Source organism: Rhinatrema bivittatum, chromosome 1, assembly GCF_901001135.1.
Source record: "Rhinatrema bivittatum chromosome 1, aRhiBiv1.1, whole genome shotgun sequence".
Classification (NCBI taxonomy): Eukaryota; Metazoa; Chordata; class Amphibia; order Gymnophiona; family Rhinatrematidae; genus Rhinatrema; species Rhinatrema bivittatum.
In genome coordinates, this window is record NC_042615.1 from 622,152,887 (window position 1) to 622,177,400 (window position 24,514).

A 24,514-nucleotide genomic window follows, 5' to 3' on the forward strand; every position below is an offset into this window, starting at 1 on the left:
CATCTCTGGCCCCCACACTCTCATTCCCCCCCTCCCCACCCCCTCCGAGCACATCTCTGGCCCTCACACTCTCATTCCCCTCTCCCCACTCCCCTCCGAGCACATCTCTGGCCCCCCACACACTCATTCCCCCCTCCCTACCCCCTCGGACCACATCTCTGGCCCCCACACTCTCATTCCCCCCTCCGAGCACATCTCTGGCCCCCCCCTCCCCACCCCCCTCCGAGCACATCTCCCCCCCTCACACTGATTCACCCCTCCGAGCACATCTCCCCCCCTCACACACTGATTCCCCCCTCCGAGCACATCTCCGCCCCTCCCACACTCATTCCTCCCTCCCCACCCCCCTCCGAGCACATCTCTGGCCCTCACACTCTCATTCCCCTCTCCCCACCCCCCTCCGAGCACATCTCTGGCCCCCACACTCTCATTCCCCCCTCCCCCCTCCGAGCACATCTCTGGCCCTCACACTCTCATTCCCCTCTCCCCACTCCCCTCCGAGCACATCTCTGGCCCCCCACACACTCATTCCCCCCTCCCTACCCCCTCCGAGCACATCTCTGGCCCCCACACTCTCATTCCCCTCTCCTCACCCCCCTCCGAGCACATCTCTGGCCCCCCCTCCCCACCCCCCTCCGAGCACATCTCCTCCCCTCACACTGATTCACCCCTCCGAGCACATCTCCCCCCCTCACACACTGATTCCCCCCTCCGAGCACATCTCCGCCCCTCCCACACTCATTCCTCCCTCCCCACCCCCCTCCGAGCACATCTCTCCCCCTCCCACACTCATTCCCCCCTCCCCTCCCCACCCTCATTCCCCCTTCCCCACCCCCCCTCCGAGCACATCTCTGCTCCTCACACACTCATTCCCCCCTCCTCACACATCTCTTCCCCCTCCCACACTCATTCCCCCCTCCCCACCCCCCGCCGAGCACATCTCTGGCCCCCCCACACTCATTCCCCCCTCCCCACCCCCCGCCGAGCACATCTCTGCCCCCCCCCCCACACTCTCATTCCCCCCTCCCTCCAAGCTCATCTCTGGCCCCCCCCACACACTCATTCCCCCCTCCTCACACATCTCTCCCCCTCCCACACTCATTCCCCCCTCCCCGCCGAGCACATCTCTGGCCCCCCCCACACTCTCATTCCCCCCTCCCCCCTCCGAGCACATCTCTGGCCCCCCCCCCCCACACTCTCATTCCCCCCTCCCTCGAGCACATCTCTGGCCCCCCCACTCTCATTCCCCCCTCCCTCATCTCTGGCCCCCCCACACTCTCATTCCCCCCTCCCTCCGAGCTCATCTCTGGCCCCCCACACTCTCATTGCCCCCTCCCTACCCCCTCCGAGCACATCTCTGACCCCCCACACTCTCATTCCCCCCCTGCCGACCACATCTCTCCCCCTCACACACTCATTCCCCCCTCCTAGCACATCTCTGGCCCCGCCCACACTCTCATTCCCCCCTCCCTCCGAGCTCATCTCTGGCCCCCCCCACACTCTCATTCCCCCCTCCCTCCGAGCTCATCTCTGGCCCCCCCCCCACACTCTTTTTCCCCCCTCCCTCATCCCTGGCCCCCCCCTCATCCCTGGCCCCCCCCCACACTCTCATTCCCCCCTCCCTCCGAGCTCATCTCTGGCCCCCCACACTCTCATTGCCCCCTCCCCTACCCCCTCCGAGCACATCTCTGACCCCCCACACTCTCATTCCCCCCCTGCCGACCACATCTCTCCCCCTCACACACTCATTCCCCCCTCTGAGCACATCTCTGGCCCCCACTCTCTCATCCCCCCCTCCGAGCACATCTCTGGCCCCCACTCTCTCATCCCCCCCTCCGAGCACATCTCTGGCCCCCACACTCTCATCCCCCCCTCCGAGCACATCTCTGGCCCCCACACTCTCATCCCCCACTCCGAGCACATCTTTGGCCCCCACACTCTCATCCCCCCATCCGAGCACATCTCCCCCCCCCCCTCACACACTCATTCCCCCCTCCCCACCCCCCTCCGAGCACATCTCTGGCCCCCCACACTCTCATTCCCCCCTCCCTACCCCCTCCGATCACATCTCTGGCCTCCACTCTCTCATCCCCCCCTCCGAGCACATCTCTGGCCCCCACAATCTCATTCCCCCCTCCGAGCACATCTCTGGCCCCCCCCCACACTCATTCCCCCCTCCCCACCCCCCTCCGAGCACATCTCTGGCCCCCCACTCTCTCATCCCCCCCTCCCAGCACATCTCTGGCCCCCACACTCTCATCCCCCCATCCGAGCACATCTCCCCCTCACACACTCATTCCCCCCTCCGAGCACATCTCTGGCCCCCACACTCTCATCCCCCCCCTCCGAGCACATCTCTGGCCCCCACACTCTCATTCCCCCCCTCCGAGCACATCTCTGGCCCCCACATCTCATTCCCCCCTCCCTACGCCCTCCGATCACATCTCTGGCCCCCACACTCTCATTCCCCCCTCCGATCACATCTCTGGCCCCCACACTCTCATTCCCCCCTCCAAACACATCTCTGGCCCCCACACTCTCATTCCCCCCTCCAAACACATCTCTGGCCCCCACACTCTCATTCCCCTCTCCCTACCCCCTCCGATCACATCTCTGGCCCCCACACTCTCATTCCCCCCTCCGATCACATCTCTGGCCCCCACACTCTCATTCCCCCCTCCGATCACATCTCTGGCCCCCACACTCTCATTCCCCCCTCCGATCACATCTCTGGCCCCCACACTCTCATCCCCCCCCTCCGATCACATCTCTGGCCCCCACACTCTCATCCCCCCCTCCGATCACATCTCTGGCCCCCTCATACTCATTCCTCCCTCCCTACCCCCTCCGAGCACACCTCTGGCCCCCACCTACTCGTTCCCTCCTCCCAACATACTAATTCCTCCCCTCCTGATACCTGGCTGTAGCTGCACAGTCTGAAGATTCCTTTGCTGTTGGCCTTCTCTTTCCAGGTCCGTCCACGTGCGATGCTGTGCTGGCTGGGTCTGCCCATGAAATGTGCGCCTCGTGTGGTGTGCATCAACAAGGCTTGCAGCTTTGCTCTGATTGGCTTTCTGCTGCAATATAGGGATAGGGTGCGCTTGTTATGGACAGGCTTCGTTGCATCAGCAGGCAATCACTGTAACATGATTCAGAGTACAGGTCCCGCCCAACACAACGCGACTGGCAGGCAAAATAGCCCAATTAAAAGCAAGTCGGGAATCAGAAAGAAAAACCGCGAATGACTACAAAAAGAAGCCCAATCTCGCGGTAAAGAAACGAGGTTGGCAGCACTAGTTTCGTCTCGCTGGCTGTCCTGAGGAAGTGAGGTAATATCCGGAGCTCTCGTGGAGGAGAAAGATTAGAGATAGACCACGTGGTGAAGGAGACTTGGGTCTTTTGCTGGATTGCATAAATGGATGATCTCTGGCTGTACTGGTTTTAGCTTTAAATCGAGGCGTGAACTGTTTCATTATTTTCTGCAATGTGCTCTTCTCTGATTTCTTCAGGGAGCTGTAAAAGCTGCAGGCGCTGCTACAGATCTTTTTACCTCTCGTTATGGGTATCAGCAATGTGCTTCAGGGCCTTCTGCTGAGACTCGAGTTGCAAATTCTTTGGAGTATGGATGCGGTATCTAGGTGAGTTTTGAGCGCAGATGTATTGGGGTGTTCCGTAGTAAAAAAAAAATACGTGCAAAGCCTGGACTAGATTTGTGCTAGTACAGTCTCTCCTTTTGTTAATTATTTCATAAATTGACTTCCCGCCTTTCCTTCAGTACATCCATGCCGGTTACAATTAAGTTCTATCATTACGTTCTAAGTGTACATCATTATTTCCCCTTCCTGTTTGGAATAATTTGGTGGTATTGAATTTAAATTGAACATGTTGGTGTGAGGAAAATAAGTAAGCATTGACTCTACTTGGAAAGCCAAATGTCATTGTTTATGTGAGAAACTGCTTGAGAGGGCCAGAAATGAAAACATATTTAGGGAAAACTCGGACGCCTGTCAAAACTTTTAGTTGGTAGGGCTAATAATGCCTTAAATGTGTGTGGGGTTTCCCCCCCCCCCCCCCTCTTTGGCACTGTACAGTATAATAGATGAGTGTGGGTGACCTCTTGCCTTTGTGTTGCCCATTCATTAACTGCAGCCGATGAATGTGGTGTCAGAAAAGGCAGACAGTGATTTTTGCACAGCTCTTTGCTTCTAGGAGTGGTGCTGATCATGTACCTTTTCCTTGCTTGCTGTGCAAAGACAATCGTGTGAAGGTAAAGCCGCGAAGCTCAGGGACAGTTTCTTAGCATGAGCTTAAGTCATTTGTTTCTAATCTGTCTCTGGCAAAACTCAGTTCCTCCTTTCTGCACAAAGCAGTTATTTATACATCCTGTTCCCTCTCCTTATTAGCGCACTTTCTTAATAAACTAGTAGTAAAAGCAGGTCCAAGGACGAGACACACTGTGAAGTGTGTATTTGAAATGTGTGGTACCGAATGCAAGCTGGGCTCAGCTGTACTATGTGGTAGTAGCCAGTGGATTCAGACCTGCATTTGTCGCTAGGCCTGTGCCTAAGATGGCAAAAATCCGGGGGTGCGGGGGCGGGCAGCAGGTTGGCTGTAGATTTGCTGCCTCTCAGCAATGCTTAGGGACATTTATTGTCAGTTTTTGTTTGTTTGCCTGGGCATTTGTGTTAGAACAAAAAGAAATCAGTGGAAAACTGACTCTTCTATTGATTTTTGCCCCCGTGTACTATACAAAATCATTTTTCCATTGATTCTTTTTTTTTTTTTAATACAATATTGAAATTCCCTGGCAAAATTAAATAAAAACTGAAAACAAAGGTCCCTAGATGCTGACTCTCTGTCAGCAGAGAGCAGCCTCCCATTTTCTTGTTTAGCCTCTCTCCTCGAGGAGGGGGGGGGGGAGAGCTTCCGGCAGATACAGCAAAAGGAGATCATTTTGGAGTCATAAGGAGGGACGGAGTAGAGATAATTGGAGGGTGAGAAGAGAAGTAGGGGATGAATGGGGGGGGGGGGTATATGTATGTGTGTGATAGAGAGGGAAACAAGGGTAAGGGGCAGCAGCCTTAGTGTGTGAGAGAAGGGATTAGTACCTAGCTTGGGAGTGTCATATTGAGTGGGATGTTACAGACAGGGGATGCAAGGAGGAGCAGGAGTGGAGCATGGAGATCCCCCCCCCCCCCCTGCAGTTTAGATCTTCACTCCCTTGGTTTTGGATTCTGTCTCCCAGATCCTAAACCTACCCCCCCCCCCCCCTTTTTTCTAACTATTCCCCAGATCCTGGAACCTGCTACCTCTCTCCTTCCTTAATTCAAGAACCTCCTTCTCTCCCCATCCCCCATCCCTAATCCTCTTTCCTTCTCAGATGCCTCCTCATTTCATTCCTGATCCTCTCTCTTCCTTTCCCCCATCTGAGGTCTCCTCCTTGTGCTGATACTTAAGATCAATTTTTTCACCCAATTAAAATAAAATATACTAACTGTACTGTAAAAACTTTTATTTGTATAATATAATATACAATTGCTAGTTTTACTTCAGAATTTTAAAATTTTTGCCACAAAATCTACCCCTGAGCTGCACAGGAAATTAGGGGTCTGTGCCTTAAGGCTTTTTGCTCCCCTATTGTCCAACCTTGGGGTGGGGGAGATGCAAAAGAGGAGCCCTGCCATGGAGAAATGCCAAGACCCTAAATCACTCTCGGGCTGATACAGTAAACCACGTGGGCGAGCGCACAGGCCACTCTCCTGTGCGCGCAATTCAGTAACTTAATTTATTTAAATTAGGACCCGCGGTAAAAAGAGGCGCTAGGGACGCTTTTGACGGAAGCGGCAGCTGTCAGCGAGTTTGACAGCTGACGCTCAATCTTGCCGGTGTCTGTTCTCAAACCCGCTTACAGCCACAGGTTTGGAAACAGGACGCTGGCAAAACTGAACATCTGGTTTTCAAGCCGCAGGCCCATTTTAAACTTTTTTTTAAACTTTTTTTTTTTTTAACTTTTGGGGCCTCTGACTTAATATCGCCATGACATTAAGTCAGAGGGTGCAGAGAAAAGCAGTTTTTACTGCTTTTCTGTGCACTTCCCCAGTGCCGGCAGAAATTAACGCCTACCTTTTGGGTAGGAGCTAATTTCTTAAAGTAAAATGTGTGGCTTGGCTGCACATTTTACTTACTGTATCGCGCGGGAATGACTAATAGGGCCATCAACATGCATGTTGCGGGAGCTATTAGTCTCGGGGGGGGGGGGGGTTGGACGCACGTTTGACGCGCTAGCTTTACCCCTTATTCAGTAAGGGGTAATAGCGCATCGAAAAGGTGCGTCCAAATGCCGGTTAACAGTGCGCTCCGCCAGAACGCACTGTACCGTATCGGCCTGTGACTGAGCAGATTAACAATTCAAAGGGGGGGAGAGAGCTGGAGAGTATGACCAGAAGCTCAATTTCCACATGTGGTATTGGGCAGTGGATAGGGCAATTCAGAGAGAGGGGTGGAGCAGGAGAGTACAGGGAGAAAGAGCTCAATTTCCATACAGATGGGCAGAGCTGAAGAGTGGGGTGAAGCTGGAAAATACAGGGAGGGAGAGGGGTGGAGCTTAATGTGCATACCAGCAATGCAGATGGCAGGCAATTGTTCTCTTTATTATAGCTAGATACACTTAGTACTAAGTGTCTCTCAGCCATCTTCCCCTTCCTGGCAGGTATCACTCAGGCCTATTGGGATCTCTGTCCTACTACACAAATTGTACAGCCATTGACCTTGCCCTATAGCTTCAGTTTGTGATCTAAAAGTTCTTTAGGTACATTATTCTCAGCAAGAGAGCCCCTGTGGATGGGTAGCCATCTTATGACTTCAGAGTGGCAGCCATTTTATAAGTCCTGCATGTCCTATACCTGGGAGTGGAAAAACTTATTTAGAAAAGTTAGAAGCTGGGGAGTAATTTTTTTGTTTACAGATGGTGGGGGGGATGTGGCCTTTTTTTCTTTTCCAGGTAATAGGGAGTTTAAAAGAAAAAAGGGGGGGAGGGGATTTTTTTTTTTTTTTCCATTTTCCTCAGCCTTTCTTGCATTCCTGTTCCTTTCCTTTTTTCTAGCCTCTGCCTCCGTAGACAGCAGAGGGTAATGGTAAACAAGAGCTCACTCTTGTGAGGAGAGAGGAGTGAACAATGGAATGCAGTTATCTGCCCAGGGACTGATTCACTGTCTTTGCAAGCAATATTGCAGAAGGATGAAAAGGAAACGCTTGCAGATCTTAGCATCTGTAAAAATACAACCACGTGGACACCTCTGAGAGAGCAGACAAAATAAAAAGTGACCTTTAAAAAAAAAACCAAAAAACAAAAACCCCCCAAATTCCCTGTACGTACCAGGATCAGTCCAGGACACCTGGTTGTGACTCCGCACCAGTAGATGGAGACAGAGCAAGACCTGTCTGACTCAGTCATATATGACAATGTGCCAGTCACAGCCCCTCAGTCTTACTCTGTCTCCAGTAGATGGTGCAGGTGCAGTCACAGCCCCTACCGGCCCTGAGTGCTTGTTGTCAGTCAGGGTTAAGTTGTTTGAGTTTTGGTTAAGTTTTTTCTTTTTCAAATTTGGTTTGGTTGCTGAGAGAAGTCCCGTCCGCTCTGCCTCCCAGGGGGGTTGGGAGGTTCTGAGGGGACCATCCCCCCCCCCCGGTCGAGGCCGCTGCTAGGGTCGAGGACCCGGCTGAGCGAGTAGCAGCGCCGGGGGTGACACCGGGGAGCCCAGTTCACTCACCCCCACTGGAACAGGGCTCCAGGACTGAGGACAGCGGCAAGTGCTTTAAAAAAAAAAAAATTTCTTGTTTTTGTTTTCGGCCGGCTCTCTGTTGCTTCGCGCTGCCGCTCGGGGTTTTCTCGGGGGGGGGGGGGCGCCGCTGGCCGGAGGGTACAAATTGATTTAGAATTTGTTTTTTTATTTGCTTTGTTTTCCATCGCGATCGGGGCCATGCCGCGGGGGTCGAGTTGCCGGGCCTGCGGCTCGGCGCGGGAGGGCCTCTGTGCAGCCTGCGTCCCGGGCGGTGAGGGTTCGTCCGGGGCACGTCGGGGGGGCCGATCCCGGGCCATGCGATCGCCGCCGCGTGGTAGTGCTTCCTCTGAAAGGCCCCAGGATCCCTTCCCGCTTAGTGCGGGAGTGGCGGCCATTTTGAGCTCCAGCCGCGAAATCGCGCGGGAAACGGCTGGGGATTCCGGCTTGCCTCCCGCGCTTTCCCCGCAGCCGGGACCTGTGGGGGGGGGGGCCGCCCCTGGGGGAGATAGGTCCCCTGGGGATACTCCTGAGGGCTCGTCGGGCTCTGGGTCGTTTTCGGCTGATTTTGCGCTTTTATTGCCAAAGTGCTTAAATATAAGCACCGCAGACGCAGCTACGGGAAAGTTTCCGTGGGGGTAGCTCCCAAGGCCGCTCCACGAAAAAGGAAAGCCAGAGAAACCACTGGATCCTCCCAGGAGCCAGCCCGAGGGAAGCGGCCTCCATGAGGCGCCCCGCAGGAATCGGACACCGAGTCTTCGGAGGTCGACACGGATTCCCCTGAGGAGCCTCCGGGGGGGCCGAGGGGGCGGCAGCAGATGGTTCCGGCCAGCCCAGCACGGGCAAAGGTGCGCAGGCTGAGGGGGATGACCCCAAGGTGGTCCGCCTGTTTCGCAGGGAGGAACTGTCCCCACTAATTCCGGCCATTCTCCAGGAACTGGGAATAGAGGCCCCGCTGGTGGTCGCTCGACAAGAAGCCAACATGGATCCTGTTCTATTAGGTCTCACGGGGCCCGCAGTTGCTTTTCCTTTTCACTTTTCGTCAACGGATATCTTATTCAGGGAATGGGATACTCCGGAGTTAGGACTGAAGGTTAGCAAGGCCATGGACAAGCTCTACCCGCTTCCGGAGGATGCACTGGAGCTTCTCCGGCTCCCGAAGGTGGATGCAGCGGTGACGAAGAGGTCTACGATCCCGGTCACGGGAGCTACGGCTCTCAGGGACATACAGGATAGGAAGCTGGAGGTGCAACTTAAAAAGATTTTTGAAGTGTCAGCCCTGGGGGTCCGGGCCGCCATCTGCACCAATTTTGCTATGCGAGCTAGCCTGCCCTGGGCCCAGGTCCTTCAGGCGAATGCTGATCTGTCAGCGGAGGAGGCATCGCAGGCGGATCGATTGGAGGCGGCAATAGCATATGGAGCAGATGCTCTCCACGATCTTCTGCGTACGACGGCTAGATCCATGGTGGCGGCCATCTCGGCACGCCGCCTCCTGTGGCTGCGCAACTGGGCGGCGGATGGATCCTCCAAGGCCCACCTCGGGGCGCTGCCGTTTAAGGGAAAGTTGTTATTTGGCAAGGAGTTGGATGATTTAATGATTTCTCTGGGGGAGAACAGGGCTTTTAAGCTGCCTGAGGACAGATCCAGGTCGCGGTCCTAGTTTCCTGGCAGGTCCCGCTTTCGTGGTCCCAGGAAGTCGCATCCCCAAAGGTCTACCGGCCCCTCCTATAGGTCGTCTTCCTCCCGGCCCTCCCAGTGGCAGCAGTCCTTTCGTGGGAAACGTTTCGGTAGGCAAGGGGGAACCCCGTCGGGCACGGGGTCCAAAGCTTCGCAATGAGATGCGGTCGGCCCATCCCTCGCGGCAGCTCCAGACCGTCATCCCAAACTGGGTGCGGTTGACGTTGTTTTTCGAGGAATGGGCCAGCGTAACGTCGGACCAGTGGGTCCTCAACGTGATAAGACACGGCTACGCATTAGATTTTGCTCACACCCCATCAGACAAGTTTCTGGTGTCGCCCTGCAAGGCTCCCGAGAAGAGGGCGGCAGTGCTAGGAACCATCCGGCGCTTGGAAAGCTTGGGAGCTATTGCCCCCGTCCCGGCCGATCAGCAAGGCAAGGGCTGTTACTCCATTTACTTCATCGTTCCAAAGAAAGACGGCACGTCAAGACCAATTTTGGATCTGAAAGGGGTAAACCGATGCCTTCGCGTCCCTCACTTCAAAATGGAGACAATTCGATCGGTAATTGCCTCGGTACGGCCAGGCGAATTCCTGGCCTCCCTGGATCTCACGGAGGCATACCTACACGTGGGCATTCAGCCGTCGTTTCAACGGTTCCTCAGGTTCTGCATCCTGGGAAGGCATTACCAGTTCCGGGCGCTCCCTTTTGGTCTCGCAACGGCCCCTCGTACTTTCACGAAGGTGATGGTAGTGGTTGCGGCGCAACTCCGACGGGAAGGATTCCTGGTTCACCCTTACTTGGACGATTGGTTGATTCGGGCAAAGTCCGAAAGTCAGTGTCATCTGGCAGTGGCCAGGGTCTTGCAGTCTCTAGGCTGGGTTGTCAACTTCAGCAAGAGTCAACTGTTGCCCACCCAGTCCTTGGAGTACCTTGGAGCTTTATTCGACACGAAACGGGGCAAACTGCAGTCTCAAGTGAGGCGGTTATTGTCTCTTCGACTACCGCAGGTCTGCGATTATCTGATGGTTCTGGGTTCTATGGCGTCAACGCTCGCATTGGTTCCCTGGGCGTTCGCCCATCTACGACCATTGCAATCAGCCTTACTATCCCGCTGGAAGCCTGTATCGGAAGAGTTCCATCTGCCGCTTCCACGCGAGGTCCAGCCTGGACTGGTGGCTGGATTCGAATCATCTGACCTGTGGAGTGTCCCTGCTAGTGCCCAACTGGACGGTGGTGACCACGGATGCCAGTCTCTCCGGCTGGGGAGCAGTTTGCCTAGGCAAGTCGGTACAAGGCCTATGGTCAGCGACTCAAGCGCAGTGGTCTATCAACCGGCTAGAGACCAGAATGGCTCGCCTGGCACTGCAGTCCTTCCTGCCGCTGGTGAGGGGGAAAGCGGTCCGAGTGTTGTTGGACAACGCGACCACTGTCGCCTATATCAATCGTCAAGGTGGGACAAGAAGTCCGCTGGTCGCGGAGGAGGCGCGGCTCTTGATGGCCTGGTCAGAACAACATCTCAGCAACATCGCAGCGTCTCACATTGCCGGGGTCGACAACGTCCAGGCGGATTTTCTCAGCCGTCATCGCCTGGACCCCGGGGAGTGGGAGCTGGCGGACGGGGCGTTTCTCCTCATCTGCGAGAAGTGGGGAGTGCCTCACATGGATCTGATGGCCACGTGGCACAACGCGAAGGCCCCGCGATTTTATAGTCTGTGTCGAGAGAGGAGCCGAGGGCGTCGACGCGTTGGTGCTACCCTGGCCAACTGATGTATTGTTGTACGTGTTTCCCCCGTAGCTGATAGGCAAGATTCTTCGGTGCATAGAGTTGCACCCGTCCACCGTGATTCTGGTGGCACCAGAGTGGCCGCGGCGTCCGTGGTTTGCAGACCTCATTCAGTTGTCGGTGGATACTCTCCTTCGGCTTCTGGGATTTGTGGGGCTCCTCCGCCAGGGCCCCGTCTGTTTGGAGGATGCGGATCACTTTTGTCTCGCGGCATGGCTTTTGAGAGGAATCGGTTGAAGAGAAAAGGTTACTCAAGACGCGGTGGTAGCCACGCTGTTGAGGTCCAGGAAGCAGTCTACGTCCCTGGCGTATGTCAGAGTCTGGGTGATTTTTGAGGAATGGTGCGTGAAGTGTGGATTAGATCCCGCTTCTGCCTCTGTTCCCGATATCCTGGCATTTCTCCAGGCCGGTCTTGCCAAAGGGCTAGCGTGCAGTTCCCTACGAGTCCAGGTGGCGGCGCTTGGTTGTTTGCGAGGTAAGGTTCGGGGATCCTCCCTGGCTCTACACCCGGATAACTCCTGTTTTCTTTGGGGGGCAAAGCATCTCCGTCCTCCATTGCGTCATCCTTGCCCTTCCTGGAACCTCAAATGGGTTCTCTCCTCCTTATGCTCGGTGCCGTTTGAGCCTTTGAAGCGCTCGACTATTAAAGATCTCACGCTAAAGACCATATTCCTGGTGGCGATTTCCTCGGCGCGACGTGTTTCGGAGTTGCAGGCCCTGTCCTGTAGGGAGCCGTTCTTGCACATTTCCGACTCGGGAGTTTCCTTGCGGACGGTCCCTTCCTTTCTGCCTAAAGTTGTGTCGGCATTTCATTTAAACCAAACAGTTGAGCTGCCCGCTTTTGCTGTCGGGGAGTCCTCTGACCCGAAAACGAGGGAATTAAGGAAGCTTGATGTGCGGAGGTCCCTCCTTCGCTATCTAGAGGTCACTAATCCGTTTCGGGTGACGGATCATCTGTTTGTTCTATTCTCTGGTCCAAAGAAAGGTGCCGCAGCGTCCCGCACGACGATTGCCCGTTGGCTAAAAGAGGCCATTGGTTCGGTGTACCTAGTGCGGGGAAAACCGGTTCCCGTGGGCCTCGGGGCTCACTCGACACGGTCTCATGCGGCGTCTTGGGCGGAATCTTCGCAGGTGTCGCCTCAAGAGATTTGCAGGGCGGCTACCTGGAAGTCGTTACATACATTCATTAGACATTACCGGTTGGATGTTCAGGCTGCTGAGGCCGGGGGTTTTGGAGAGAGGGTACTCCGAGCGGGACTCTCTGCTTCCCACCCTTGGTAAGTTGGCTCTGGTACATCCCAGGTGTCCTGGACTGATCCTGGTATGTACAGGGAAAGGAAAATTTAGTTTCTTACCTGATAATTTTCGTTCCTGTAGTACCAAGGATCAGTCCAGGATACCGCCCGCATTGCTGTGCTGAAGTAACGGAGAGTCCGCTCATGGTTTGTTTCGCTCTCCCGGTTGGGGAGTTCTGTTCCAGAGGGGGTTTTGATTTGTTCCCCATTCAAGTAAGGTTTTCCTAGCTAGTTTTTTCCTGGTTGGGGTTTTCTACTTTGACATTGCGTAAGACTGAGGGGCTGTGACTGGCACATTGTCATATATGACTGAGTCCGACAGGTCTTGCTCTGTCTCCATCTACTGGTGCGGAGTCACAACCAGGTGTCCTGGACTGATCCTTGGTACTACAGGAATGAAAATTATCAGGTAAGAAACTAATTTTCCTATAACATCCTGTTATTATACTGAACAATTTGCTGGGCAGACTGGATGGATCATTTAGATCTTCATTTGTCATTTACTAAAGATGCAGGGCAATTAAGATTCGGTGGAAAGTCATAAGAACATGCCATACTGGGTCAGACCAAGGGTCCATCAAGCCCAGCATCCTGTTTCCAACAGTGGCCAATCCAGGCCATAAGAACCTGGCAAGTACCCAAAAACTAAGTCTATTCCATGCTATTGTTGCTAGTAATAGCAGTGGCTATTTTCCAATTCAACTCAATTAATAGCAGGTAATGGACTTCTCCTCCAAGAACTTATCCAATCCTTTTTAAACACAGCTACACTAACTGTACTAACCACATCCTCTGACAACAAATTCCAGAGTTTAATTGTGCGTTGAGTGAAAAAGAACTTTCTCAGATTAGTTTTAAATGTGCCACATGCTAACTTCATGGAGTGCCCCCTAGTCTTTCTATTATCCGAAAGAGTAAATAACCGATTCCCATCTACCCGTTCTAGACCTCTCATGATTTTAAATACCTCTCTCATATCCCTCCTCAGCCGTCTCTTCTCCAAGCTGAAAAGTCCTAACCTCTTTAGTCTTTCCTCATAGGGGAGCTTTTCCATTCCCCTTATCATTTTGGTAGCCCTTCTCTGTACCTTCTCCATCGCAATTATATCTTTTTTGAGATGCGGCGACCAGAATTGTACGCAGTATTCAAGGTGCGGTCTCACCATGGAGTGATACAGAATTCCAACAGAGCAGTACTCTAGGGGTGGGGGATGTGTGTGGGTGAGATAACTAGTATGCGCCGATCTGGGCAGAGACCTTGGAGTGATTGCGTCTGATCTCAAGGTACCTAAACAATGGGATAAGGTGGTGGTCAAAACTAGAGGGATGTTAAGGAGAGAACAACCAGTAAGAAAGGTCTAGAATGGGTAAATGTGAATCAGTTATTTACTCTTTCGGATAATAGACTAGGGGGCACTCCATGAAGTTAGCATGTGGCACATTTTAAAACTAATCGGAGAAAGTTCTTTTTTTCACTCCAGTGCACAATTAAACTCTGGAATTTTGTTTTGTTGCCAGGGGCTGTAGTTAGTGTAGCTGGGTTTAAAAAAAAGTTTGGATAAGTTCTTGGAGAAGTCCATTACCTGCTATTAATCAAACTGACTTAGAAAATAGCCACTGCTATTATTAGCATCAGTAGCATGGGATAGACTTAGTTTTTGGGTACTTGCCAGGTACTTATAACTGAGCTAGAGGCAGTCCAGAGAGGTTTACCAAAATGATGACTTCAAAACTCATGTGAGGTGCAACCTAAGGTCCTAAATATGTATAGTTAAGTGGGGCAGTATGGGGATTTGATGGACATTAAAATACATCAGAGATAAATAAGGCAGAGACCTTCATTTTCAATTTTTATTTTGCCTGTGAATTTCAATGTTAGAGAAAAAAAAGAAATCAGGAAAAATGACTTTTCCACTGACTTTTTTTTTTTTTTTTTTTGTATCATTGACATTCCCCAGCAAAATGAAAATAATCAAACTAAGGTTCCTGTAACATAAAAAGAGAACCTTTTTTCAGAGAAAAGAATGCTCTAGAACAGGGCTTCCAGAACTTGTGCTGGTGACCCCACAGCCAGTCAAGTTTTGAGGAAATCCTCAATGAATATGCATGAGAGAAACTTGCATACATTGGGGACCCAACATATATGCAGATTTACTCTGCATGTTCACTGTAGATAGTCTGAAAATGCACTTAGCTCTGGGGTCCCCAGCAGAGACTTATGAAACCCTGTTCGGGAACAATAGGTCGTGGTGCAGTATTGGAAAACATTTCTTCATAGGTAGGTGGATGCAGGGAGACAAAAACAGTAGCAGAATTCAAGAAAGTATAGGATAAAGCCAGTTGATCTTATGTCGTGAAGGAAAAGCCAGAGGACTGCTGAAGTCAGTGGCATTGCACCAGGAATGAAATGGGCCCATCCAGTCTGTCCAAACTGACTTCATTTGCTGTCATATTTCATGTGTCTGTTTCTTTTCTCCCTGGCTTTCTCCAAGCTCTCCTCACTGAAGCTCCTTCCCATCTCTGCCTCCCAGAGAATGCTGCCCCGGCGGGGCCACAGTAACATGCAGTGTGGCATATGACCTGGCAAGTGCCAAGCATGAAGGTCTGGTTGCCTGGGATTTTTCCACCCCCTGACCTATACTCAAATCTGAGATCATAGCTCTAAAGCTCTGTAGATTACTTTGATGCAGGAGATGGAGCAAATTTGGTTCCTTGATATTAGCCCCATTAACATGCCATTGTTCACAGGGAATAGATTATTCAGTGATAATTTAGTAATTTAATGTTAGTTTTTTGTTCTCTTCAGCTATGTGTGTGACTTGAGATGAAGTGCAAGAATATCCCATTCTTGTCTAGTCTGTAGCTTTGAGCCTTTTCAGATTTCACGATGGAGTTTGAGGCTTTTGGCTCCTGTAGCAGGTCTGGAGGAATGTTTTGTGTTTGCCAGTTATAATTATTTTTGTTTTTTTTGGCGTCCGGTCAGATAAATCCAGAACAAGTGGGTTATGCACTCCTATCAGCAGATGGAGACAGAGCAAGCTGACGTCAGTGACCTCAGCCCTCCAGTATTCTGCATCTCCAGCAGATGGTGGATGTGTATCTCCCCACTGGGGATTGCTTCAATTTTAAGAAGGAGAATTCAGGAAAGAAAATTAATGCCCCGCTCTCCTGCAGTGATACCAAATGGTCCCTCTCCCAGTTGAGATTTCCTGAGGTGATTTCCTTGGTCCGGTAGTTGGTTTTGCTTGAGTAGCTGAAAGGCCCTGGCTTGTATGTGTTTGAAGAATACGACTTTGTCAATGTATAGAAATTGTTACAGATATTTTAATGTGCTTCTGAGAAACCAGTTCTGGCTAGTTTAACTGACTCCCTTGTGAAACAAAGAACATCCTGTGTACTCGCGAAAAGGGGCCAACACCCCAAAGGCTGGATTTGATTGGATTAGGAGTAACAAGTCCTATTGGTAACCGGAAGAAGAAAACACACCCAGGAAAGTTGACAATGCATACTGATTGGACACAAGGAAAGGATTAAAAAGCTGTGCACGCTGCAGATACGCTGAGTAGGTTAGGAGCTTACACCCTTGCTTGTACTGCTCGCTACTCCGGAACAAATTTTTGTTCCTCTTTTGTCTTGTCACTAATAAAACTTGCTTTTAGATCACCAACTAACTGAAGCCTCATTAATCAGGTAAACATTTCTGGTGCCGTGACTCGGATCCTTCTGACTGAACAAACTGATTGGACTACAAACTCCACAAGGGACTCCGACACGATCGTCCAGCGGGGCATCGTCGCGAGTATAAGTATCAAGCCCTCAGATACGGTCGACCCAGGAGCGCCATCGAGTGGGGTAAGCTAAACTGTTTTATTTTCAAGCAGATTGTCCACGAGGCATCGCTTAATCCCGATAGTCGTCATTTCTTCCGGAAGGGCGAAGTACACCGGAAACATCATTCGGTGATAGACACGCCCAGATAAGATTACGCTCTCCAAATAAGGGAGGGCTAACAAATTTTAATATTTGTTGAAAGTTTGGTCTGGGATGTTAGGTCCTAAGGAAAGGGTTGAGGTCAGTCAGTCATGTCCTTTGAATTGCGTCATTTCTCTGCATAAGCCTAACGAGAAGTTAATACGCCTTTGCCATACCAAGTGGGTTGCGTGGGCAGCGAAGGACGCTTTCCTTGTGTGGCCAGCAGGGGGCTCCTTCGACCCATCTATGCTTATGTGACTGATGACTTTCCTGGAAAACAGGTATAGCAAGTCTAATGCGAAAGACATGAAGAAGTTAGCAGACCATGTCCAAGTTCTTAGTTGGTTTGTTATGACACGAGTATTTTTAGACAAGGAAACTAAACAGACACCGCCCCCATATGATGCAACGGACAGTTCACAATATGCCCGAAGATGTTTAGTGCAGAATACCAAACCGTTACCCCTGGAGGAGATAGTGACTGCAGTGGGTTATTCGCATCTGATTCCCACTGCACCTCCCGAAAAGGAACCCCGAATGGGCCCCCCGGTACCTACGGGCACACCCTTATCCGGGACTGTTAAGGTTGAGGCTACTTTACATTGTGTCCCCCTTGGAGAAGATGTTTCCGTAACGGAGGGGTACGGCACACAGCCCGAAGGACCGGATAATGCTGAGTTCTGCGACCCTGCACTAACCCCCAATCCCAAGCCCCCGCTGGTACCTAAACCTAAGACAACCCCCAACAAAGAGTCACCCATCTTTAACACCAAGCTACTTGAACGGATATCACAGCGCTGTGCCCATGTCGCCCCGGAGGGAGATTTAGTGGCAGATGAGGATACTAGTTCAGTGCTAATAGCCACTACCACTGTCCACACCCCAGCAGATTATGTTGCCAAAATGGAACAGTCTTATTTCTATGTCACTGTGTGGGTTGACACTTTACATAGATGGACCCTCGCTTTAAGCCCACAGATGAGAGTTTATCCCCTGGAAGGATCTCTGACTACAAACGACTTGAACACAGCCCGGAGCGCCATAAGAGACAACCCCGACCCTAGTTGGTCCTCCAAGAAATTAGCATACATGACCAAAGGTTTGTCAGTATGGGAAAAATATGAAGGGCAGTATGCGCCGCCTCTCCTTAAAGTACCAGACACTGCTAAGGACACTGTGCACGCCCTGCCTATAGTCACCAAGACTACCACTGAGGGTGTTCCTCGCCCGGTGTATGTCCCATGGATGTTCACAGACCTACATACAATACATTCTAAACTGCCGCCTCTTTCCCAGGGAGCAGATAGCTGGATTCAGGCTTTGGAAAAACACATGATAGGAATGGAATTGGCTATTGGGGATATGAAAGCATTATTTGCCCAAACCCCTGGGTTAGAACAAACAGCAGTGTGGTCATGGGGTAACCGCCAAGAAGTAATGCAGACACAGATTTATGACGGGGATGCTTTTAACCCACACCGTCAAGACATATGGCAGGCATTATGACATATATACCCCAAACAGAGGGACTTCGCTAGATTAGCCACAGCTCGGTGGAACCCTAAGACCACCACATTTGATTCTCACTTGCATACTTTTCAAGAAATTTACAACCAGGAAATGGGTGCACCCTATAGCGAACCTAACTCCCTCCCAGTTTTTTGTCACATGTTTTTACAGACACTTCCAGATAAGCTTCGTAGTGCATTACTCTCTGTAGTGGGATTAGTAGATATGCACTGGGCGGAGATGAAAAGTCATATACTACATCATGTACGGAGGTTTGAGGAAGCTAGAGAGAAACCACAAGAAGAGTTGGTTAAAGCACAGGCTAAGGTCTGCACACTGCAGATTAAGGGATATGAAGAGCAATTGGCGAGTGAACAGGGAGCTAGAGACACAGAAGATCAGAATTGTTCTTATCAGTCTTCTGGTATAAATCAAAATCAGAGGGGAGGATTCAGAGGAAGTGGACGTCCAATAGATAGAAGTTTACGTACAGGACCTTGGGACTGGGAGAGAGAGAGGGAAATATGGGAATGAGAGGAAGGAAGGTATACCCCAGATTGGCCGACTCCGCAACGCCGCACACCAAATCTACAGTGCTTTCGGTGCGGACAGATGGGACATTTTGCCAGAGATTGCCACTATCCTGGCAATACCGCCCCAAGCCCTAGAGGGAGCGGGAGGGTTAGATTTTCCCGAAAAGGGGGAATGAATAGATCAGTACAACAATTCAACCCCAACAGTGGAAGTCGAGCCAATTTGCTCCGCCACCACAATGCCGCCAGTTGAAACCTGCTGAGGAACACAAACCACTCTTAGTTGCTGATATCCATATTCCAATTCACAAACATGAAACACATGCCAGACTCTTGCTGAATGGCAATTCCCAAATTAATTTTTTGATTGATACAGGTGCAGCGGTATCATTCCTAAGGCAATTACCGCCTAATATGACCCTAATCTCAGAGACACAGACTATCACTGGGCTTACAGGAACATCAAATGTCATGCATTACACTACACTGTGCACTGTCAAATGGCACGATACAGTACTTACCTGCAAGTTCATATAGGTGCCGGACTGTCCAGTCAACTTGGATAGAGATTTGCTTTTTGAATTGAAGGTGAAATTATCGTGCTGTGCCCAACCTTCCCTGTTATTGGCACTTGCCAGCGCCTCTGCTACCAAATGAGAGCAGGTAATACACAGCTTACCTCAGGAGCTCTGGAAAGAGGCAGATACTAATGCCTTTGGATTGGCTAAGACCGCAGCACCACACCATATTCAATTAAAAAACCCGACCCATGGTCTTAAGATCAGTACCCATTACCAGCCGAGTCTCTCGACTCTATTCAGGCTGAAATAGCCCACCTAGTAGAGGCTAACTTTCTTGAACAGAGCAGTTCTCCCTTTAATACTCCTCTGTATCCTGTAAAAAAGAAAAATGGTCGATGGAGGTTAGTCCAAGATTTGAGACTATTAAATGGGTTGACTGTCCCCATATACCCGAATGTTCCCAACTCAGTAACACTATTACATGCCACCCCCATTTATCTGTATAAAACATGTATTGACCTATCCAATGCTTCTTATTGCATGCCCTTAGCAGAATCTTCTAGACCCCTCACTTCTTTCCAATTTGGCCCCCATAGTTACCAATGGACCAGGCTTCCACAAGGGTTCCGGGACAGCCCCCACTATCTCTTTAGTACACAGCTTAGGTTAGATCTCGAAACCTTTGAAGCAACAATCCCTCCTGGTGTGAGTTTGTCAGTACATTGATGACTTATTGTTATCGGCTACCGATGAGGACTGCTGTATTAAATGGTCACAGATGTTGCTGATGAAATTACATGATTTGGGGTAATAAGGTTAATAAGGCCAAGTTTAAATTAGCCCAAACTACAGTTTCCTTTTTAGGTATATATCTGGAAAATGGGGTACGTTCTATTAGTGGTGATCTAGTGAAGACTCTTACCAATTTACCTATGCCTCCTACCAAGGTTACTCAGGTCCGTGCAGTATTGGGGCTCCTAAACTTTTGTAGACTTTGGATACCAGCCTTCAGTGAAAAGGCTTGTTTTTTGTATGACCACACTAAGGGAAATGGAAAGGACAGTGACATTAACTGAACAGGAAATTAATGAACTTAAAACACTGTTGTGTGAAGCTTTACAGGCCCACATGCTGCAGTCATACAATGATACCCAACCAGTCCATTTATGGGTGATGGCTGGTAATCGTACCTGGTCAGCAGTAGGTATACAGAATTCCATGGAACCTTTGATTTACTTATCAGGGAAATTCACCCCCATTGAGAAAGGGATGACAACCTGCGAGAGGGGAGTAGTAGCATGTGCTTCCGCTAGGGAAAAGTTAAACCATTATATTCCTCACGCGACGGTGATTATGCAAACTATCCATGATGTGCAGTATTTGCTAGCCCCAATGAATATGACCCCTGCTGCATCTCGTACAGGGAAATATAAAGCTATCTTGGCTTAGTCAGCCACTGAATTGAAACCATTGGGTAAGATAATACCAGCTGTAGCTACTACTCTACAACACATATTAGAGGTTTCGGATAAGATAATTAACCCACATGATTGCACTTGCCAATTGCCCTCAGAGGATAAGTTCTGGTTACAAGCCAGCCCCTTGGAGGGAAGAGAACATTGGTTTTCAGATGCAGGAGGTCATACTACCATAGCTCTGGGTTTTGCCGCCCTGCAGTTGCAGGAACACTACCCAGATCTTAGAGGAATATGTATTCACTCTTCCTCCCCAGTGTACGGCTCAAGTAGGCGAGTTAACAGCAGTCACCTGGGTGCTGACCCACTTGCTCAAGAACAGATCACCTCTTACCCCGGTAACTATTTACACCGATTTCCCATTATGTTTTTTCATCATTACACCAGCATAGGCACAAGTGGGAATGGAGAAGTATGGTTTCAGGTACCGGGATGACCCTAAATAGTGTAGGTATTTGGCAAAGATTGAGTCTATTGAAGAATTCACAGTCGGAAAAACACCTGTTGGCATTGTTTGGGTTAAGGGGCATCAGGACCCCCGCTCGTCCTGGGAAGCGTTCGGGAATGATGCTGTAGATAGAAAATTGGAACAGTTTAAATCTCAAACTGCTTCTTCTTCTTTTCTAGTTACTACTAGAGCACAGGCGAAGCGCATGGGTCAGGTTCTAAAACCAAAGGAAGACCAGGAAATTGATCCCTTAAAGGTGGAGGAGGAGAAGCCCTTTCTGAACCCTATTCAGGCAGCATATCACTTGCAACAAATGAGTACAGCCGCTGAAGTAGAGGAATGGCTTTTTAGTTGGAGCCTTCCCAGTGAACTCTACTTCTGAAGATTGTTTTTTTTTTTTTTTTGTATGTACATCCCTCAGGTAAACCATGCTTACCTTTAGCTGCTCTACATGAGATGATACCCTGCTTGCATTTACCTGCCCACCGCCCTGCAGCCCAACTTATTGAAGAAATTACTATGGCATGGTGGAACCCCAAAACCTGCTCTTTATGTCACGAGATAGTCCATAACTGTATGGCTAATACTGCAAAAAAGGGATTTTTCAATTACCCCAGGACATATTCCCAAGCCACAGGGCCCTGGTGTTGATTGGCACTGTGACTTTACAGATATGGGTAGCTGAGACGGATGCCAACGATATCTACTGGTTAGTGTGGATAGGTATTCACACTAGATCGAAGCATACCCATGTAGACGAGAAACAGGGAACATTATGGCAAAGGTATTGTGCACTGAAATAATTCCAAGACATGGTTTTCCGCATTGTATAGTCACCGACAATGGACCCCACTTTGTGAACAGGTTAGTGGATCAAATTACAATTCTATTGCAGTGTCACCACAGACGAGTGGCCATTTATCGCTCTCTGAGCAATGGGCTTGTGGAAAGGTATAATGGCTTACTGAAAACTAGGCTCCGCCTGATAATGGAGCAAACAAAGCGGACATGGAAAGAGTGTTTACCATGGGCTCTGCTATATTTAAGGAACGCTCCTCTTGCTAAATTAAACATTTCCCCCTTTCAGTTAACTACAGGACGCTGTATGCCATGGGTAGAGGGACATTGGCAGCCTGGCGGGTTGAGCAGCCTCTGTTGGCTAGGCCCCGCTTTGAGGCTTTTTGCTGTGCGCAGTGTGATAGGCCAGAACTGTGTTTTGCACACTTTCTAAGGCTGCTCTCTACAGGCTTGTTGGGTGCACAGTAAAGTCTTGAATTCGGAGTACCCATGTTCAGGCCGCGTGGAAGGAGGTGAGGCCTTGAAGGATGCTCATGATAGAAAGATGGAGACTGTCTTTAAGCAGGCATTCCCTGTATGTACCCGGATCAGTCCAGAGCATGGGTTGAGCCTCCTGTCCAGCAGATGGAGACAGACCAAAACTGAAAGGGTATCCTATATCAGGACAGAGCCTACCCTGCAGCCCTTCAGTATTTGTCTGTCTCCAGCAGATGCGACAGCTCACCCTGCGGTTCCCTGTTCTGTCATAGCCTTCTTTCAGCGGGTTATCTCCTTCATTTCTTTATTCAAGATCAAGCAAGTACTTTATTGTCGTTTACAAAAAAAATAGTACATAGAATTGTCTCTGCATTTTTTTCTCTTCATAGGAGACAGCTCTGTCTCCTCGCTCTTGCGGGGCCTAGGGGGGCTTGCCCCTTGCGTTCCGTATCCTAGGCCCCTTTCCCGGTGATCCACAGGTGGGGTGAAACTGGTGGTCCAGTGCCCCTAGGGATGTGTGCCATTCCTCTATCTAAAGTACTACCACAAAAAAAAAAAGTGTACTTTTGAATTGGGCATTTTTTCTAACATAGTCAGCAGCCGATGGTTTTTTTTTTTTGTGTTTTTTTTTCTGGAGGAGCAAGCAGAGTTCGATCCGCTGCCTCCACTCCTCCCAGCAGCACAGCTCAGCTGATTGCTTCCTGCTCACAGCTTCTCCCCTCAGAGGATGCTGTGATAGCACTGCTAACTTGCGTTTGGGGAGCCCTCGTGCCTGTCGCATGAGGGACTTTGCTCCGGATGTCGGCCGGGTGAGGAAGGTCCCTCCCCGGCAGCGGCAAAATATCAAGCCCGAGGTCGCTCCTCAAACTGCATGGCTAGGCAGTTTCTGGGTCGGCAAACCACGGGAATGGTGGCCATCTTGGGAGTCTCGGCAGCCCCCGATTCGGGGCTGCAGGCGGGTGAGGACTCTATTTTGGCGGTTCCCCACTCCCCTCCTGCAAGTCCATTTCCTCAGGCACAAAACTTAAAAATGTGAGCCCTCTGGGGACAGGAGAATACGGACAGTACCTGCATGTAATCTGCTTTGAAGTACTTGAAAAGCGGAATATAAAAATCAAATCAAAATAAATAAACATGACATGCTGTTGATCTTTGAAAGCCATCCACCAGGGCAAATGTTGCAAAGATAACTAGTCCTGTCCTGTGTGCTCCACAGCTGGCTCACAGCATTTGAAAGAGGAGTGGTTATGGAGTAGAAATGCAAATGAATCAATAATTCTATCTTCTAGGTTGGCTTACAACAGGGACTTGATGCAAAGGAGACATGAACACCACCTTTCTGTCTCCAGAACAAAAAATTCACTCTGTCCAGTGGAAGCACAGACGGATGCCTGCTCTACATCATAAGAAATCCAACAAACCCCCCAAATGCTCTGCAAGCTGCTATTTGGCAGCAATTGTGTGTACAACACAGACTGTAGAATTTGTAATGCATATTTATTGTTTGGTTCCTGACTCATTTCTTACCACTTTTTTAATAGCTATAATTTGAATTTGCTCTTCAGCTGTTGCATCTGGAAGCAGACCTAGGGACGAGGAGCATCTGGCTGACTGCTACTCTTGCAATGTGTGTGTGGTGGATGGAAACTGAACAAAGAGGACACCAGGCCTGTCTGGTGAGAAAGTGATTAGTTCAGATGTAATGCACTATAGTAGATAAAAGATTTTATGTTCCCAAGGTGTCTGCAGTGCTTTGGTGAGTGGGATGGGCAGCTTTAACCTGTGCCGCCTTATTTGCGGGTAGGGAGTGTAGCTGGCTTTGCCGCTTTTGCTGCCACAGAAGGCTTTTGGTTCCTACAGGTCTCTTTTTTTCCCCTAAGATTCTATTCTGCAGGCAATACTTTTTAGATACCAGTTGTGAGGCAGGCTGTAGAGCTGCTTCTGTAAGTGCCAGGAGATCTTGCAGGCACTTCTGTTGTATTTTTAGATGAAAGAGAGCGTTGCTACTCCAAGATGATCTTTTTTTGCCTTTGTGTTGCCCGTTCATTTTTGTCACTAGTGAATGTGGTGTCAGACAAGGCAGACATAAAACTCCATCACAGCCTTGCTTTGCTGCTGGATCATATTCCGGAAGTGTTTTGGCTGGTTATGGAACAAACCATGAGGAACGTGCATGCATGGTATTATAAGACTACCCTCTGCTACTTCCAGGTGATGTAGGCACAGACCCCTTCTATTTCATAAAC

The 24,514-nt window shown here is 50.3% G+C and overlaps 1 long non-coding RNA gene and 2 other non-coding genes across 11 annotated transcripts in view; all 3 read left to right on the forward strand.

The window, feature by feature from the left end:
• The window catches only part of LOC115073311, a 69,293-nt gene that overhangs the window by 1,792 nt on the left and 42,987 nt on the right, over positions 1-24,514 (forward strand). For 3 of the 9 annotated variants that reach the window (XR_003851978.1, XR_003851977.1, XR_003851974.1), the window contains exons 1-4: positions 3,336-3,638; positions 16,226-16,387; positions 21,173-21,414; positions 23,558-23,944. This is a non-coding gene — a long non-coding RNA (uncharacterized LOC115073311). The other 6 variants (XR_003851983.1, XR_003851984.1, XR_003851981.1 and 3 more) reach the window with 5 other exon arrangements.
• LOC115082803 lies at positions 4,119-4,259 on the forward strand. Its single transcript, XR_003854292.1, has one exon. It is a non-coding gene; the product is annotated as a small nucleolar RNA SNORA13 (small nucleolar RNA).
• Positions 24,294-24,427, forward strand: LOC115082801. Its single transcript, XR_003854290.1, has one exon. It is a non-coding gene; the product is annotated as a small nucleolar RNA SNORA13 (small nucleolar RNA).